Source organism: Desmodus rotundus, chromosome 8 (assembly GCF_022682495.2).
Source record: "Desmodus rotundus isolate HL8 chromosome 8, HLdesRot8A.1, whole genome shotgun sequence".
Lineage (NCBI taxonomy): Eukaryota > Metazoa > Chordata > Mammalia > Chiroptera > Phyllostomidae > Desmodus > Desmodus rotundus.
Genome location: NC_071394.1, coordinates 35,145,895 through 35,166,395, shown reverse-complemented (window position 1 = coordinate 35,166,395; position 20,501 = coordinate 35,145,895). Strand labels below are relative to the sequence as shown.

The following is a 20,501-nucleotide window of genomic DNA, read 5'->3' as shown; positions in this document are numbered from 1 at the left end:
AAGTAAGGCCCAGAATAAGTTAGTCTTAAAACAGCAACAATGCAGATTATCCTCAGAAATGGAAGGTCCCCGGTATGTTTCACTGTCACCTTCAACCAACTAAAAATCGCCATCCTGAACTAAAAATCGCCATCCTGACTACATACATGATTTAAGAGGACATAAACATTATACCATATTTTTCGGACTCTAAGATGCACCTAGGTTTTGGGGGGGGGACCCGGTCCACCACAACACCCCTGCCCCACCCCCCACCCGCAAGTCAGGTACGCGCTACATTCAGACTATAAGACGCACCCCCATTTTCCTCCCAAATTTGGAGGGGTGCGTCTTATAGTCCAAAAAATGGGTGATCCTATTTCAGGGGAAAAACCCAAACCCTAACCAAACCAGAGTTTTCTGACATATAATTAAAATCACACACCAACCCCCCCAAATTCTCAGTATCAAAGCAAACTGAGAATTAAGATGAGCATGTCCCTTTCTACCTTCTTCTCCACCAAAGAAAAAACAAAACAAAAAAACCTCACCCACTCTATTTTTCTCATTTAATCACCAGACTTGTAATGAACAGTTTGTTCTATTTGTGGACCCTGAGAAAGAAGCAAGCTATAAGGACTTCTGGTGGCTACCTAGGCTCAAATTTAAACACACACACACACACACACACACACACACACACACACACACACACACAATACACACTCTCAGAGCCTTGTAGCCATTTCTAAACAGGGGCCTCTCACCCAAGCTATGCTTGGGGGAGAAACCTGCATGGAACTGCCTGCCTGCGATGGGTTCCTGTCATATAAACCAGCCTTACAAAGGATTTCCTGGAGTTGTAGTTCAACCAATAGAACTGAGGCTTTCCCCTGACCTATCAGAGCTACACAGCTATATCCCCATTAGCATCTTCACCAACCAATTGCAACAGCCCCATTCTGACCAATCAGGACAGTGGTTTTTGGACCAATCAAATTCTGAAAATTTGGAGTCCTCATTTGTATAAGGACAGACCAATCAAGGCCCAGGAGCAATGAAGTTTCCTTCTTCACCACACCAGAAATTAGGGATTTCTAGTGGTGTTGAATTGGCACCAGTGACTATCTTGACGTGTCAAAGTACACTGCCAATGCTGGGACTAAAATACTCATCAAATAAATAACAGAACAAATGAATAAAACAGTGGTTAAATGAGGCGAGAACTCAAAGGCAAGATCTAAAAAGCCGAAAGTGAGATTTAAGTTGGCCATCAGGAACTCTTAACAGTTCATGATTGGCTGCCTATTAGTGATAAATTCTGCCAGAATTAACCTGCTAACTTCAATTCTCCATGTATCTGTCAATTGATACACAAAGTAAAAATTGTTTCCTTCTTTCATAACCTTGAACTATTGCTAGTAACTTTATAAGCAGCTCTCCTCTCTGATTTAAATTAAGGTTCTATGTCTAAAAGCCTCAAAAGCAGCTAAGTAAAATACCGCCATAGGCTTCCTGCTTATTTAATTATCTCCAGAAATTTCCAACTATAGAACCAACTGAAAATTGTCCTAGATCAATGTTTCCACAATTTCAATGACATCACAGCCATCGAAAGCCAGAAATGTGGTTGCTGGTGAACATTTTATAAGGAAAACAAACAAAATCTTTACCCTAAAAGCCAAGAGTATTATCTACCTGCAGATCACAGAGTTCCTTAATTTCAGTTACCTTCACAACACAAGTTTACTTTTATGAGTTCCACTCTTTTTCACAAACAGTTTTGCCTCAGTTTTTACAACTCAAAAAACTACATCAGCTTCTACAATATCCACAAAAGTCAGCCCTGGCTGGTGTGGCTCAGTGGATTGAGAACTGACCTGCAAACCTAAAGGTCACCAGTTCAATTCCCGGTCAGGGTACGTGCCTGGGTTGCAGGCCAGGCTTTCGAGAGGTATCTCTTATGCATCAAGTTTTCTCTCCCTGTCTGGATCTCTTGCACATAAAGGTTTTTCTCCTTCCCTTCCTGTCTCTCTAAAAATAAATGAAGAAAATGTTTTAAATAACCACAAAAGTCATATTCTCACTTGTATTTAGAAATTTTAGTATCCAGAATCCTCAAAGTATATTTTCTTTACGTTGTCTAATTTGAGGGTAACACTAAAATTGCATTTTATAGCTTTTCCAGATATTACTTTTAATAGACTTTAAAGAGTAATAAATAGGAAATAATATCCTTTCTACACTTTGCAATTCATAAATCCTTCTACAAAGCTTTAAAACAAAAAGAAAATAAATGCAAATGCTAAGAACATCTTTTTTGTTTACAAAACAAGACAGGTAAAATCAGCTTGAGATATGAAATAGTACAAAAAACAGGGTTTCGTTCTGTTTTCTTTTAACTGGCTTTCATTATTGGTATGTAAATGTAGTCTGATTATTTCATTAGGGGATAAGATCCTGATTCGCTGCTGGTTTATGATTTACTGCAATAAAAGACCAATACCTTTAAGCAGTGGCTTATTTTCTCTCTCATATTCTCTTAATTTAAAATTGATAGAGCATGTAATAACATAATTACCAAACAAAACTATAAACCCAAAATATTGAAAAGCTAGTAATTTCTTAAATAGCAGTTTTGCCATAAAAATAGCGAAGCATTAATTATGTTTTTAAATATAATTTCAACCATGACATAATGCGAAAATATCAAATAAGGACACTCTGTGCAGTTCGGAAAACTAAATCTCTAGAAAAATTGTTTTAAAAGACCCACCCTCTCCTTTATATTTCTGCTATACAATATCCTAAGGACTACTTATCGAAAGAATCATTTCTAAACTCAATGCAACACAGCCCCCCTCCCCCAAGAAATCCAAGCTGTCAACTTATGGGTCACATTTCAACCTGATGAGATTTGAAAACAGCTAAGGTACTGAATCCTTAAATATAGGGTATATGATGGAAGCACTGCTCACAGGTTCTTGATTCTGAGGGTTGGAAAGCTTTAATATGGTATAACTACAGACAAAGCCAACCAAGCAGCATTAATTACCCCTTTATGCACTCTCATACCACAGCCCTAGTCCCCCTCCAAGCCTTACAATTTTCATTTCCAATAAAATGCTTCTCTAACACTAGGCAAAGGTCATGTAAATTTTAGTGAACCAATGAAGGGTTAAAATCAGAGACAAACTATATAAAAATATTAAATTCGTAATTGGTGAGCTCTTTTCTACCCTCTGCTTCAGTGTCTTGACATCTAAAAGTCAAAGAACTCCTCTGGTAAGACTGAAATTCCCAGGAGGAAGAAGGCTCAGATCCAGTCTGAAAGCACACAATGGAATCACAGCTGACGATGCACATCTTTTTCTAGATGTCTCCATATGCTTGAGAGGTTTTTTTCCCCCTAGCCAGGCATTAGGGGACTTGCTACTCTTTGCCACCAAGAATAGGAGAACATTTCAAAGATTGTGGGAGAGAATGAAGTAAAATACTGTGTGGCTCTCAAGCATACAAAAGAGAGAGCAGGACTCGCGTCAGAGTGGCCATCAGTAACTAAATTAACTCATAATGGTTGGGGGGGATTAGATGTTGTCATTTTGAATGTTGTTCAATTTACAATACTCCCTACTTCTAGCAGTTGTTCATTTTATCTCCGCAGTTCTTACCATCCTATCACTAAGCTACAGCAAAATGCAATTAATTTTTGTCTAAATGAATACTCAAAATTATAATGAACTGGAAGCTCCCATTATAAATTTGAAACAATATATTACAACAGAACACATCTGTAGGGTATGTTTCTTTCCCCTAAAACTACAGTCCCCCTCAATTCTCTTAGTAATCCAAGATTAATAAAAGCTAGAAAAACGGATATAGATAAGATAAATATCATGCAGATAAAATACCTCAAAAAAAAAAAAAAAAAAACCCTCGCAAGATTTGTTAAATTCATGGGATATTTATCACAAAATGAATGGACTCGTTCTCAATTTAATATTATTCATTCTTTTAACTCCTAAAGATTCTGCAAATTTCAGTGGGAAAAAGCTGCTTTGCTGTTGTCGGTGTGCACTAACCTCACCAACAAAGAACAGGAGCCCACATACACACACAAAAAGCAGTGCAACAGCTGCTGTCTTTTTAAAAGACAGCTATTCCTGCGGAGCAACCTGTGATCATTACACAGAACCAAAGACCGACCTTCCCTATTCTTAAAAGTTAAGAGTTGACAGTCACTAGACTGAAGGCAACCAACAGCTCGAAACCACCAAAGATGTCTCCTAACCTCGCATAGACCCGAAAAGTACCTACACACCACGCAATTCAGCACTGTTTAAGAAAAACACTGAATTTATTTTCAAGAATCCTTTGTGTTGGAGTCATCTGGCAAACATTTACTCCGATTTCATTTCTTGTACACAAATATTCTTTGATTGGCTTTGCTCCTTAAATACCAATTACTTTATATTTCAAACAGTGAGATTTGGTTCCTAATATCATTTTGTTTACTCAAGAGTAAAAAAATACAAATAGAAATGCATATCATAAAACCGTAACTTTATTTTTTAATGCCCTCCCAAATGCCGAACTTTCAAGTGCACTTTGGGAATTGGCGGTCTAATTAAAAAGGAACCAGTGAAGCCATTACAAACAATGATACTTTACACTCCCAATAATCAATTGACGTTAAGACTACTCATTTTCAAAGTATCCTTTCAAATTTCTTTGTTCCTACGCCGGAATAACTGAATGAAACTGCGGTAGAGGTGAAGAGATAACTCCTATGACCCTCAGCACGTAAACCAGGTACTCGGGTCCAGAACACGATCACTACAATTATTTGCCATTTTAGAAACGGGCCTCAGAGTTACTGCCACATCGTAAGTGGTTTTAGACTTCGTCGTGTCTAAGACAACGTCTCTTGTGGTACCAGAGAAATACAGTATCTCGTGCACCTCTACGTGTCTCGTAGGGTCAGAGCCCCTGTAACTGACACTAGCCCACAGATGACGGAGCGGGTGACTAGCGATGGACAAGAGTGGGAAGCTCTTGGCGTCTCCATGACTCCCCCGCCCGCGTGCAACGCCGCTCCAACTGGTCCGGGATAACCCCGCCCCCTTCCTTCCTCCGGTCCTCACGATTGGCTTACCCACACCTTCGATTGGCTCCTTGCCCCATCAGTCACACGCAGTGAGATTCGGGTCGGTGGGAGGGGAACGCGTTGGAGGAGGTGGAGTAGGAGTGGGATTAGAGGACGAGGTGGCACAAGAAGGTGTTCGAGCTCGGTCCCGGGTTTGGGAAAGTTTCCCCTACCAGTGACAGACCCTGAGACGTTAGGCCCACTCAAGCTCCTAGCCGGTGCAAGGCGCCCGGGTCCCCGATTCCCGCCCCTCAGTCCCGCAGGCCCCGGAAACCACTAGGGGGAGGGGGAGGAGGAGGGACCATCTAACCAAGGACCGACCCACCCCCGATCTCGGAAGAGTCGCCTCCGGGACTCCCCGGAGGGGCCGGGGCAGGGAGCAGCAGCACACAGAGACCACCCTTGGCCCCCTCCCCCGGCAGTCCCCGGGGGCCCGAGACAGAAGTGTCCACGGGGCGTGACCGTCGCGAGCCGGCCGCGAGGACGCCTCTCGCTTCCCCCCTGGGGCCCTGAGGGCCTGTCCCTTCAGGGGCGGGGAAAAGGGGAAAAGAAAAGGGGGCGCTGGCGAGCCAACCCGGAACCTCCTGGACCGCCTCCCGCCCCCAGCCCCGGCCCCAACGCGCCTCCAGCACACATGCCCGCACCCAGAAAGTTAAGTCAGGGGCGAGCCCGGCTCGGCGCCGCTGCGCTCCGGCCCCCGGCCCCCGGCTCCCCGCCCCCACCGCGGCCCAGCCTGCTCGGCTCGCGCGCCCCGCCCGCTGCAGCTCCTTCCCGTCCGCCCGCGGCGCCCCTCGCCCCCCGGCCCCGGCGCTGACACGGGCCCGGCCCGGCCGCCGGGCCGCGGGTCCCCTCCGCCCAGCATCTCATCCTGCCTGCCGCCCCTGACACCGCGCTTCACCTTCACACACACACCCCCGGCACTTCCCGAGTCCTGCCGCCCCTCGCCCGCTCCTACCCTCCGCTGCAGTCGCTCCGCGCTTCCATTAAAGAATGCACCTTCTCAGAATTCACCTTCCCGTCTCTGCCTCGGTCTCCCCGAGGGGGCAGGAGCCTCGATCCTCGCGACCCCGCACCCGGCTGGGCGGCCGGCGCCTAGCTCCTCCGGCGGGGGCCGCGCCCGCGCCCCCGGCCTCCCCGCCGCGCCTCGGCGCTCACCTCTCGCCGGTGCCTCAGGCTGCAGCCTCCGCCCGCCCCGGGCTCCCGGACTCGTCTCCCGAGCTCTCACACGGCGCTGGAGCGCCTCCTTTCTCTCTCAGGGACTCCGCGTCTCCCCGCCGCTTCCCGCCCTCCCCACCCCCCCGAGCCCCAACTCCCCAGCTTCGCGGCGCCTCCGGGATGCAACTCCGGTGCCCCGCGCGCTCCGGCAGCAGTCCCCGCACACACAACAGCCCTCTCCGCGGCGCACGGCGCTGCCCCGCTGCCCCGCTCCGCGCAGGGAGGGCAGTCGCGGCCGGGGCTGGGGAGGCGGCGCCCCCCACCCGCCGCCCGCCTCGCGCCCGCCCTTGCTGCCCCCGGGGAAGGCGCGGTTACCCGCTCGGTCGGTCACGCCGTCAGGTGCCGGCTGCCGTCGGCGCTGACCTTCGCCGCCGAAGCCGTAGCTGAGGCTGCAGCCGCCATGTTCCCGTGTTAATAACTGCTGCCTGGTTGTTTATTTCAATGGAGATCCTCCCCCAACTCCCTCCTCCTCCTCCTCCTCCTCCTCCTCCTCCTTCTCCGCGTCTCCGCACTTGCGGAGAGAGACACAGACCGCGCGAGCTCCGGAGCAGGGGAGGGGGGCTCGGCCGCCAGGCCGTCCCTCCCTCCGCCTCCCTGGCCGTGGCCGCCACCAAATCTTGTCACTGGGAAAGGGACGGGGCGGTAACTTGCCTCCCGCGGCCCCGGCGAGGGGGCAGAGGTGCACCGAGGGCTCTCCGGGGAGCAGACCCTGGCCGCGGGGTCCGCAGCATCTCCACGGGCAGAGCCCTCTGAGAAGGCGACCCGGGGAGAGGTGAAGAGTGAGGGGAGAGGGGAAAAAATGGGTGACTGTGGTAGAAGGAGGGTGACCTAGGGGTAACTGGAAGTGAAGGGAGAGTAAACAGATGACTCCATGGGAGGGCAAAGGGCAGTGCCAAAAAAGAAAGCGAGCGGATGGGACTCGCCGGGACTGCGGAGTGGAGGCGGTGGGATCTTGCGGCTGCAGACGGCGGGGAAGATGCCCCCAAGCCAAGGTCGCGGCGAGACCAAAGCCAGGTTCGCCCGAGAAGCCTCCTGGCTCGGCCTCTGGGCCAGCAGCTTGCGCCCCTCGGGTGCACCTCACGCGCCCCACATCCGCTGCAGCGCCCTCGAGGCGCCCCTAGGTCCATCGAATCTCGCTCGGTTCCTAGGAGGACAGGCGTCTTCCCTTGCAGCCCGATCTCAATAGGGGATAGAGGGGCGCGCCTGCGGAAGCAGAGTTTAAAGAGGTGCCACCAGCAACTGCACGCTAAAGGCCAAGTGCACACAGTATAAAACCTGACCTACTTGAGCATTCTTGTCACAAGAATCACAAAAGTTTTTTGTTTTTTGTTTTTATTGCAAAGTCCACTTTCTAGACATCAGAAAGTGATGTTGCGGGGACACAGGACAGTACCACGGAAACTCGAGGAGAACCCTCATTGAAATGTTACTAGGACTAGAATCGGTTTCCTGCTTTGGAGAATCCAGTTCTTCTGAACTTAGATAAAATCGAGGGGGGGAGGGGGAGATGACCAACCTTTATCTAACAAATTTCCTTGTTTTTAGTCTTACAGTAAGAAAGGTCTCTTGCCATAGAAATAGTATTTATTGACACTGTGTGCTAAGTGATTTATATACGCTAGATTTTGATCCTCAAGCCTTAACAAAATAATCATTTTATCCTTAACCAAAAAAAAAAAAAAAAGAAGAAGAAGAAGCTTAAAGAAGTAATTTGCCTCTGGTCATACAGCCAGGAAGCTGGAGAGGACTTGAGCCCAGCTCTGAATCGCCCAAAGCCCACGCTTTTAATGGTGTCTGCAACCTCAAATTTGTGGGAAATACCACCAATTTTATTTGGGGAAAGAAAAAAATATATATGTGTGTATATGTGCGTGTTTTTGACCCTGGATAGAAAATGTTTGGACACCTACAAGCTGTTAGCCTTGGGGAGTGTGAGTGAGTTTGTAAAGTGGTACTTCCAGTTTTATTTTGTATGCTCAACTATATAGTGTTTAAAATGTTTTCACTGACCATGTATTAACTGAGTACATTTTTAAAGGTTATTTTAATTACGTGCCATAACAGAATTATGTTCCCTGAAAACACAGCTCTCCGAAAAACTGGGAGAGAAGAAACTGGAAATGGGGTTTTTCTATGCCCTGGCTTCTCCCACTAATACTAGTCCATCGTGTCCCAGCAATGAGGTGGTAGTCACCTAAGTGCTGTCACTCCCCGATTTTCTTTCCTGTCCGCAGCTCCAACTCAGAGTTGTGATCAAGATTCTCCTTGCTTTTTCTGTCCCTCCTTTTTCTGGCAGAAGTCCAGAGTCCATCAGTCCTCCAAAACAGTAGGTTTCACACTTTCAAAACCCACCGTGATATCTGTGCAAATAAATGACTCCCCGTTGCATTTCATATTATTCAATAAAACTTAACTACATGCTTAAGATACATGACTGTTTCTGCAAAAATAAAGCAAACAAAAACATCTGACAGCATAGCATAATGAGTTCCATGTCCAGCTGCTGCTCCATTGCCTCAAACCTTGAGGAATCATGTAATTTCTGCTCTTTAGTACAGTCTCTGGGCTCCCTCCACACTTCAAGCCATTGTTACAACAGTGTTGTCTTGTACTGCAGTTGTTTATATATTTGTCTTTCTCTTTCACTAGATTATAAACTACTCAGAGCCCAGACCACGTCTTGTTCTTCCTTGTCAGAGCTCCTAACAAGGTCTCACATAATGTTTGTCGTTTCACCGAATCTGTAAAATATAAAGAATAATGTCTGATCCAATCCCCCTGCCTACCTCACCCTCCAATATCATGCTTCTAAAATGTGTTTATAAAAAATGTTTTCAGTATTTTGAAAAAAAAATAGATTTCTGCGAGACCTCAGAATAATTCTTTGTGAAAACTAGCCATAATTATTAGTGAATTATCACTGGTTGTAATGTAAAATTAAAAGGATGTAAGGGCAATAAATACATTGACTTGATGCAATCAAAGAAAAAAGAAGTAAACATATAGGAACTGGTATAGTGCCAACAGAAGACAACCCAATAAGGAAAAAATGTGGGTACAAATCATAAAGGGGAAGGAAATTATTGAAATTTAGTAGAAACAGAAACTTGACAGACCATGAATGGATGAGGCAAGGTGACAAACCAGAAAGAAACGTTAGTAGAATCATAAATGCAAAATAAATTTGTAAAGGAAAATAATAATTTATATATTTAACAATATACCTAAGAAAAATCAGACCAATATGAATTCTGTAGGGCAGAGATTCTATTTTGTCTGCCTTATCTTCCCCTATTCAATTTCAAGCTTCCCACTTTCTTCCTATATAAACTACAGAAAAATTGAAGATTTAATACAATTTTATATAAATACTTCTAGCATGTACCATAATATATAATGAGAGGTAACACAGTGTGGTAAAAAAAAAAAAATGCTATAGAAGTTAGGAAAATAAACACGAACTGGACTTTGCTACTTAGTATTTGACCTTAGATAAACATCTCAATTTCCTCAGCAGTATAATTGCTGTAAGATTTAAACAAAATGGTGTAAATAAATATACTTTGTTAACTATCAAGATCTTTATACAAATGTAAAGAAATATTATGTTGATTAGATCTGTGCATACATAGTTATCTCTATTGTGTACTCTCAAATAGGAAAAGCTATAGTTTATTCTGTTAAAAATCATTGGAGGGGGAATCAGTTAAAACATTTGTTTCACAATTTGATTATTGAACAAAACAACTATTTGACTTTTATTCTTATTGTTTTCTCTCTCCAAACCCCTTTAATATTATAGCTACCAAAGTGTGTCTCATATAAGTCAAGTATATTACATATATTTTTATTTCTAATCAAAGTAGGCATCAAATGTATTATTATTACCATTTTGCATATGAGAAAACTAAAGTTCAGAAAAGTTAATTCATGCAAGATCATGAGCCGCATTTGCCACATGTCTAACAAATTATGCCGAATCTTTTCTCCATCACTAAATATCTCTACTGGCCTAAGCAACATGTCTCATTTTTATTTCCTCATTCCCTATAACAATTCCAAGAACATAATACATTCTCAATAAATGATTGTTAAATGAATGAATGAATGAACGAGGGTTTCCCTTCACACCATACTAGAAACTCACATGATTTATATTTCCACTGTTATTCTATTACTTTCCCACTCAAAAACAATTTTATTGCCTATAAAATATAATTCAAATCCTTTATGTCATATTCAAGACCCTCTTCAATATGACCCTAAATTTTTTTTCTAGGCATATCTTCTTAAACAATAAACACGACTAAATACCTAAGACGCCCTCAGCCATTCCAGGGTGCTCTGGAGTCAGATTACCATGAGTTTCAATCTCCTACTGTGTGAATTTAGGCAAGTTATTTAGCCTCTCTGCAAATCCTATCCAGTTTAATAAGGCAAGAAAATGAAAAGAAAGGAAATGAGATGATCTTTACTTCATTGATGATGTGATTATGTACATATAAATTCAAAAATCTACAAACATTGCCCCGGCCAGTATGGCTCAGTTGGTTAGAGCATAGTCCCATACCAAAAGGTTGTGGGTTTGATTCCAGGTCAGGGCTCGTACATACGAGTAGGTTGCAGGTTCCATCCCCAGTCCAGATGTATACTGGAGGCAACCAATGGATGCTTCTCTCTTGCATCATTGTTTCTCTTTCCTTTCCTAACTTTCCCTTCCTCCCTCACTAAAAACAATGAAAAAAATGTCCTTGGGTGAGAATAAAAAAAATTAGCAAACTATTAAAATGAATGTAAGATCATAGGACACAAGGTTTACACACAGAAATCAATTGTATTTCTACATATAAACAAGAAACAATTGGAAAGTGAAATTTTTTTAAATACCACAAAAGCATAAAAATATCAAATACTTAGGAACATATTTAATGAAAGATGTCCAAAATCTGTGCATTGAAAACTAAAAAATTGCTGATAGAAATTCACAAAGGGCCAATTAAAAGGAGAGTGGAGTAGACTGCATATTTTTAAGATGTCAGCTCTTCCCAAATTAATCTATAGACTTATTACAATCTCAATCAAAATCCCAGCAGGTCTTTTTATAAAAAAGTGAGATGCTAATTCAAAAATTTATATGGAAATATCTATAAGAAAACCAGGTGGGATAACTTACACTACTGATTTCAATATTCGCTGGAATATTGAGCTACAATAATTATTGAGCTACAATAATTAAGATGGTATGATATTGGTATAAGAATAGACAAATAGATCAATGGAACAAAATACTCTAGAAATTGACTCCCAAATTTAGAGTCAATTAATTTTTTTACAAAATTGTCAAAGAAATCCCATGGAAAAGGGCTGGTCCTGTCAATGAACACTGCTAGGACAACTAGACGTCAGTACGGAGAAGAGGAATGCTGACTCTGACCTCACACCACACTCAAGAAGGAGTTAGAGATGGATCATAGACTTAAACGTTAAAGCTGAAATTATAAACCACCTAGAAGAAAACATGGGATAATAAATATTTTTACAACTTTGGGGTAGGCAAGGATTTTTTTTAAGATGACATGAAAGACATCAGAAAAGACAAATAAGTTGGACTTCATTCATATTGTAAACTTCTTATCAAAAAACGCCACTATGGAAGTGAAAAGGCAGTCCACAGACTGGTGGAGCATATTTGCAGTGTATATGTATCGGGCAAAGTACCTGCATCCAGAAAAAGTGAACACCTCCAAATTATTATAATAATAAAAAGACAACCCCATAGCAAAATGGACAAAAGACTTGTAAAGATACTTTACGAAAGTTTATGAATGGCCAATAAACATATGAAAAGATGCTCAAAGTCATTAGCCATCAGGGAACTAATGCAAATTAAAATTATGAGGACCACTTACACTGTACAATGGCTAAAATTATAGAGGGTGGCAATACCTAATATTGGGAAGAATGTGCCAATTCTTGAAACTTTTATTCCTTGCTGGCAGGACTATACAACCACTTTGAAAGCAGTGTGACATTTCCTCATAAAGTTAAGCATAAACTTACCATGACCCAACAGCTCTACTCCGAGTATTTTTACCTAAGAGAATATTGATCTGGGTGATGGTTACATTTTGACAATGCTCCATCAAAATTTATTGAATTATGCACTTAGGATTTGTTTATGTTTGATATCTATAAATTGTGCCTGAAGGAAGTAATATTGGGATTTTTTTAGTGGAACAGAAGTTCCCTAATATGATGATGTGAACATACAAAAAGGCTGTAAGAAATGTCATACTCAGTGGTGAAACATTTACAGCTTCTCCCTGAGATTGAGAAAGAAAATCTCAATTTGGGAATAGCACGTCCACTATTACCATTTGTATTCAACATTATACAGGAGGTTATAGCTGATGCAATAAAGAAAAAAATGGTATAAGTATTGCTAAGAAAGAAAAAAAGCTGTCATTATTTGCAGATTGCATGAACATTTACGTAGAAAATCCCAAAGAATCCACTAACTTGGAGAATTAAATTTAAGATCTCTAGAATGAAAGGTCAATATACAAAATTGAATTGTGTTTCTATATATTAGAAACAATTAGAAATGACAACTTGAAATGTAAATTGAAAGGCTGGTTGGCAATATCTGTTAAAGCTGAGCATGTCTGCTTTATGACCCAGTAATCTCACTCCTAAGTATATATCCAATAGGTTCCTTCACGGAAGAATGAATAAATTACAGTGTTTTTGCTCAAAGGAATACTATATTGAAATGAAAATGAAAAAAACTATAGCTACATGCAATAGCATGAATGAATTATATAGAAATAATCTTGAGCACAAGGAACCAGATAAAAAAATACTACCATATGATGTTATTTACATAAAGTTCAAAGACAGGCAAAATTAACCTGTGGTGAGAGATACCAGACAGTTGTAAACTTTTGGGGAGTAGGTGGTACTCAGGAGGGCACATGAGGAAGATTTAGGAATGTTGAGAATTCTACTTCTAATCTGAATGGAGGTTGCATGGGTATGTTCATTTCATAAAACATTTTGTGTACAACTCATGCAAAGTATACACTTGATTTGTGTACCTGTGTGTAATATGCTTTAATTATTAAAATTTACTGATGTCTCCCTAACTAGTCTGCAGGGATCATATCTCCTAGTATCCTGTACAAATTTTAGCACAGTGGCTCCCAAAAATATTACTTTACATGGCACAAGTATTAATAGATATGGATGCCAATAGTTTATTTATTTTAGTATAAGTTCAAATAATAGTAAACAATATGTATCTTTATGTATTTACAAATAGAATCAATTTAAGAAATATTGATATTTTTCCTACAATTCTCCTTTCTCTTATATTTATCTCAAATAACTCCAAAATAAAAATCTAGATGTCTATTAAAAATAGAATCGAACAAATCGAGTGCAATATGAGTATCACATCTCACTTGTGCGCCCTCGTAAGTAAGAATGTGTCTGTGAGTACACCAGGTGTTGACCTCATCTCACTCACCATAGAAGTTCAGGGCAGGTCAGCCAAGGGGTTCTCAGAAGAAAGAAGTAGGTTCTGGGCCAGAATTTGAACATATAGTCAGTGTAATTTGGACATGTTTTTGGCTGATTGCATGTTTTTATTGCAATAAAATACACATAACATAAGCCATTTTAACCATTTTTTAAGAGAAACATTTATTTCTTTTTTTAAAAGATTTCTATTTATTTATTTTTAGAGGGGAAGGGAAGGAGAAAGAGAGGGAGAGAAACATCAATGTGTGGTTCCCTCTCGCACACCCCCCACTGGGGACCTGGCCTGCAACCCAGGCATGTGCCCTGACTGGGAATCGAACTGGCGACCCTTTAGTTCACAGGCCGGCACTCAATCTAGGGTCACATCAGCCAGGGCTATTTGAACCATTTTTAAGCGGTTCGGTGGCATTAAATACATTCATATTGCTGTGCAACTGTCACCACTATCTATCTTTGGAACTTTTTCATGGAAATGATCTGAACATGTTATTAAATGCATCTAGGACTCAGTTTCCTACCTGAGTCCTTCATTTTTAAGATCCTCTGTGGCTCAGGAACAATGTAGCAGAAAGCAAAAGCACACTCAGAGGGGAAAAAAATAGATTCCTTTTGTCAAAAGGCAAAATTTTTATAAAATCCTAGATTTGGAGAAGGACGTTAGTGTTCACTTAAAGCTGGGACAGAAAAATGTCTTCAGGAAAAAGGGGTCATCTGAGTAACGGGCCCTTTTCCTTAATAGAAGAATCATCTTGCTTCTCTTCAGATAGGCCTTTGTGAACGTGGACCACTTGACAAATGGTCCTACTCACCACAGAGCACTCATCCTAGCAACATTTCTTGGGCTTTAAAATACAAAACTCTATTTTTACTCAAAATGTTTACAGGGTCAATCAATACTATGTTTTGATATATCTCATATGCATGTCAGTTTTTGACATCCTTAATTAAATGCCTAGGCTCCTGGCTTGGTTATTTTGTTTTGTTTTGTTTTGTTTTTAGCTTTTCCCCAAGATGATTATGAAGTTCCAGACACGCGACTACGTGAAAGATTGCAACTGTTCTCTTGTCCCATTCAAACCTTTTTAAATAATTAGTGTTTAATTTCTTAAACTGAGGGGTAGGTATATGGATATTTATTATTCCTCATATCGGCCACACATTAGTCATACTCTTTCATGTAAAGTCAGTATTTAGTAAAAGGTTTCAAAAAATTCCTTCTGTGGTGTATGTTTTACTCAAGCACATTCTTGTGTTACAAAACAACAAAGCTAATCATTAGATCCTGTCTTTCTTTTAGACAGAGTTGTAAAAAGATTTACTTTTGGGTACTTTCTAATACACTCAGTCCCTGATTCACACATGGCCAACCAACCACCTCAGATGAGTAAGGTTCTGACTTGGCTGGAACTCCCTTCTCTTTTCTGCCTCTGCCTAGAACTGTTTCCACTCCTGCCAGGTTCCCCTCACCCCTCCATGTGATAGCTCCACGGCCATTTCTTTCCCTTTCTTAACGGTATTATCACGTACAATATCACCATTTCCTCTTATTTGGGTCCCACCCCTCTCAACAGTGTACTGTTTTCCTCATTTGGAAGCCCTGCTGCCATCCCTCAGAAAGACACAACACTGTTGAGTTTGAGCACTCTTTCTCCGTGTACCCACATTACCCCAAGACTCATCGTTCTAACGATCCCTCTCCGAGTGCGGCAGGTCAAGTTCTAGTTTTCCACAGAAACACTCACGTGACAGTGATGTCCTATTACAATTACAGTGCTATTTTGGATGTCACTGGTTTCAAGAGGGCAGCTCTGAGAACCTAAACCCCTTGCAAAACTTTGTTTCCATTGTAAAAAAAATGTTCTGCCTCACAACGCAGCAATGAAAAAATAAATTTTAAAATAAATCCATGACAATTTGCCTATACTTTTCATATAAGACTTGAAAGCCCTTCACAAAAACATCTTTTTAAAAGCCTTTTTGCCATAGCTGACAGTTACTAAAGGACTTGTTATATTTCAACTAAGAAGCATATATTAGTAATCTTTGGACATAGATAATGCACAAATTATTACTAGTGATATTGGATATACTTCTTTCCCTTCATTAATTCAGCACAAATTTATTGAGTTCCTATTCTGTACAAGGCATTATTTTCATCACTGGAGATCCAGTACTGAACAAAACAGGCAATACCCTGTCTTAATGGAATTTACAGAGGATACGGCTCATTCTAGGCACTTAATAAATATTTGTTGAATGAATGATTGAATGTGGCTAGCAAAGCCATTAGAATACAGTAAATATTTATGTCGTATAAAATTCAGTGAAATCAGTGAACAAAGGTGTTGCAGAACATAAATTAGGGGAATTTGTTCCAGCAGTCGAGGGTAAAATATTTCCTTATTATAACGAGGTATACTGGGTAGGAGTGTTAGGTGATCACAACCGGAAGCCAAGCGCCTCTACAATCCACAGGTCCCTTGCTTTGCAGAGGACAGGCTTGGAGAAAAATGCCATCCCACCACTACCTCCATGCCTTTTTACAAATTATTACTTTAATACGAAAGTTTATTTTATTTATAAGTAATTTTGATTTATCATCTTAACTCCAAGGACTCAGTATCGGTTTTCAGTGGCATTATAGCAAAGGACAGAACTTTACCAAATGTAACAGAGGCTTTAGTCTATAATAACTGGGCTGCATTTTAAGTCTCATCTTCATAGATATTTGTAATATATTTAATTTTTATGATATTACCTATGATTGCAATTCCCCAGTAGGATTCACACTCACACACACACATACACAAGCCGTAGAAAGTGAGAGAGATGTATTTTAAGGAATTATGTGTGCAATAATGGGAGCTGGCTAATACAAAATTTACATGGTGGACCAGCAAGCAGAGTCTCCAGAAGGAATTGATGTTGCAATGTTGAGTCTGAAGGTAGTCTGGAGACAGAATTTCTTCCTTCTTCGAGAAACTTCGTCTTTTCTCTTTGTGCCTTCTGCTAATTGGATGTGGGCTACCCACATAATGGAGGGTAATCTGCTTTCCTCAGAATCTACTGATTTAAAGGTTAATCACATCTAAAAAATACTTTCATGGCAACATCTAGGCTGGTGTTTGACCAAACAACTGGACACCATAGCCTAGACAAGTTGACACATAAAATTAAAAATCACAGTGGTTAACCATCATCACCAAATGGTGATTAACCACCATTTATCAACTTGATGTTCATATACATCTCCTTAAACCATCCTTAATTTCCAAATAAAGAAAATAACAAAGTCATACTTCCACGTAACATGATACAACTATCCTGCATACAACTGAAAGCACACCCGCTCTTTTCCTAAAGAGGATGCAAAGTCCTTGGGTGATATTCACTCTTCTTCATACCCTGTAACTTAAATACTAAGATTGAAGTTAACCATAATTAAATACTATGATGTAAAGTCAATACCTCTTATGTTATATGATAAGGGGATAAGGGAGAGAAGAAAACAAAGATAGGATAGATAGATAACATCAGATAGATGAATAAATACACGCATGCATGCACACAAGCATATTTATAACAAAATAAGAAATACTTGTAACAATTATAGTTCTCATCTTTGTAACTGGTCACATAGTCATAGTTTTATTGGAGAAGGAGACATGGAGTTAACAATGTGAAGACAGTTGGGACCTGAGGTTGGGAAGAACATCCTTCTCTCCCCATACATGCCCACTGCCCCAAATAAAAAATAACCAACTATGGGAGAGCAACTGAGACAGCGGCTGGGGACAGAGGACTGGGGGAAAAGACATGGAACTCAAGGGCAGCAGAAGAGACCATGCGTGTGCTGGGAGGTCCCAGAGGCAGTGGATGTAGAGTATAGTGGGCACAAGGCTCTGTATCTTCCACATGGGTCTGTATAAATTAATATGAGATGAGTTGTTTGCTTTTTCCCCTTCTCTGTCTTCTGCTCCATGCTGCTTGCCATGATCCCAGCTCCTCTTTCCACACAAGGGCAAAAGGAAGGGGGATGGTGAGCAGACCATCACCGAATTGCAATCAGACCCACATCCATCAGCTTCTGGATCTTCTGTGCTATTAATAGGATTCTTTAAATGGTTGCTAAGTGCCTGAGGATCCTTCTGTATCTGTTCCAGCATCAGCCTCATAGTTGGGTCACTCATGCTGCACCTCAGGGTCAGCCATGGTCCATCGCTTCACATCTTCAGGGCTTTGTGTGGGTTGTACAGGGTCATCATACAGCATTGGTAACCATCTGCTGCCTCCTTACAGTTGGAGTCCAGCTCTAGTGCCTTCTGGTAGACATCCATAACTTTAGTGTAGTCGTTCCCCTGCCTCTAGGGAATCTGCTTTCTGTGTATAACCTTTGATGATGGTTGGCTCTAGCTAGATACATTCTTCACAGTCCTTGAGCACCAGCTGAAACTCCAGCAGTTTGGTGTAGCAGGCAATTTGCTGTACAATTTGGCATCTCTTGGGTTTCATTTGATGGCTTCTGTACAATGCTTCACGGCTTGGAGATAGCCCCCTTTCGGGAAACATGCATTGCCTTTGTTCTTCTCCTCCAAAGCCAGGGAAGGGTTTATCTAAGCCAGTCACTCTTGCTCCTTCAAGATTCCTCTGCCTGTTGGCATTGCTTGAGCACACCTGGTGTTCCGTGCTCTGCCAGAGACTCGTAGAAATGGATGGTATCCTTGTATTTTTCTTCTTTGAAGTAGGAATTGCCACTTTGTGCATAAGCTCTGGCAATGTCTCAATAATCTTCCCAGTTTTCTCGACCCACTTCAATGGCCTTCTTATGAAGCTCTCAATATTTACTCCAGTGGCCCTTTTCGAAGTACACAGCTGCTTGATCAGTCATGTAAGTCATGTTGGTGGTGCCCAGGTCCTTGGCTCTGCCATAGTGCTTCATGGCTGCATCAAAGTCTTTCTTCTTGTAGGCATCACTCCCCAACTCTTTTTCTTTCAGTGCCTGCTTCCTATTCTCGGGAAGATCCTCTTCCATTGGTTCTGGCTTAGTGTCATTTTTGGGAGGAGGTGGTGGCAGAGGTGTTGCAACTTCCTCCCCATCATCCATACTGCATAGATCCCAGGAGGACCCTGCGAGTGGTCATGATCTGGGGATCTTGCATTTTCATGCCCAGGGTGGATGGGTCGTTTCCTAGTTGCTCTATCGGTAGTACATGGTAGGAAGGATCACTGAGCAGCGCCCTTGTCCTGGGCTCACCCTCCAACTTCTGGTACAGATTGGGCATGTTTAAAGGGTTCATGAATTTCCTCTCTGCCAACCAGGTCTCCATATTCTGTAAACCCTCTTTGAGCTGAGGATTATTTGCTTCATATTTTAAACCCTTCTCATAGATTTGTTAGGCTCCTTTAAATCGGTCTAAGAACTTGAGTGCTGCTGTTTTTTGCGAATAGCCCTTGACCCATTCAGGCTTTAAAGTCAACAGTTTTGCAACCATTCTCATAGGTCTTCTGGTAGTCTCTTTTCTTGGCTAGGCCACTGAGCAATTGCTATAGAGAACATCATTCTGGGAATCTAACCTAATTGCTTAGGAGTAACACATTGACAATTCTGACAGCACTCAGAGACTTATATCTGCTCCATAGCCCCACCTGGAACCCAGTGGAATGGACTCCATCTGTGCCGCATTGCCAATGGTACATGCCCCATAGCTAGTAGTTATAACTACCTTCTTCCACTAGTCATTTCCCTCAGCAGGCACCTTGACTAGTGGTTCTCCACCCAGCAGGGTGGTCCAAACGTTCATTTGTGAAGTATCTAGGACATTAATAGACCTGCCTGAATTAGATTGTTGTAGTTTTCCATTGACTTTCATCCAGGGTATGGAATAAAAGAAGCTCTAAGGAATCTCCTGAATTCCAGGCATACTCTTCCATTGTGTAGCAGGTAATCAAGATCAATTTACTCTAGTCAGTGCTCCCTTCTTTGCCAGTTAAGAGGCATGGAAAGAGGTCTATATCAGCAAAGCATAATGTCAAAGGGACAGGAAACAAAACTTTTGCTAGTGAATCACTGGGGGTAGTAGTGAGTGACTCCATTCCCACTTTCCCCCTTTGATTCTTGGAACAATGAATCCTAGCTGTGGGAAAACAACACAGTACTTTGGACGCCAGTTTTGAGCATACACAGCCTCCTGAAGAACCTTGCCCCAGCCCTGCAGGATATTGCCACTTACCTAGTCTGTAACTGAGTTTTCTGAAGGCCATTCCACTATTCTATCAGGCCAGCTGCTTCAGGACCATGGGGAGCATGGTAAGAACAGTGAATTCTTTGAGCATGGACCTCTTGCCCCACTTTATTTGGCATGAAGTGAATTCCTCGATCAGAAGCAATGCTCTGTGGAATACCAAAATGGTGAATAGGATGACCTGTTTTGTGGCTACCAATCCACCTCTTTCCCCAGGGATTTGTCATTGCCCAAGAGGCTCATGAATGATGTGGTCACAATGGCAACATAGACTTCCCCCATCAAGGTCAACCTGGTTATGGCCACTGCAAAGTGCCCAACTGCCAGCAGCAGAGAACAGCATGGCGCCATTCCTCAGGGTGATCAGTCAGCTACCT

The 20,501-nt window shown here is 42.1% G+C and overlaps 1 protein-coding gene and 1 pseudogene across 2 annotated transcripts in view; both read right to left on the bottom strand.

Moving 5' to 3' along the window:
• Window positions 1–7,004, bottom strand: part of NCOA2 (nuclear receptor coactivator 2) — a 287,290-nt gene extending 280,286 nt beyond the window's left edge. Inside the window, exon 1 of one of the 2 annotated variants that reach the window (XM_053929705.1) lies at window positions 6,656–7,004. The gene's annotated coding sequence lies outside the window, so the exon portion shown is untranslated. The remainder of the gene's footprint in view (window positions 1–6,655) is intronic. The other variant, XM_053929700.1, reaches the window with a different exon arrangement.
• A 10,929-nt stretch (window positions 7,005–17,933) lies between these two features.
• LOC112315708 (stress-induced-phosphoprotein 1 pseudogene) lies at window positions 17,934–19,479 on the bottom strand (annotated as a pseudogene).
• Window positions 19,480–20,501: the final 1,022 nt, after the last annotated feature.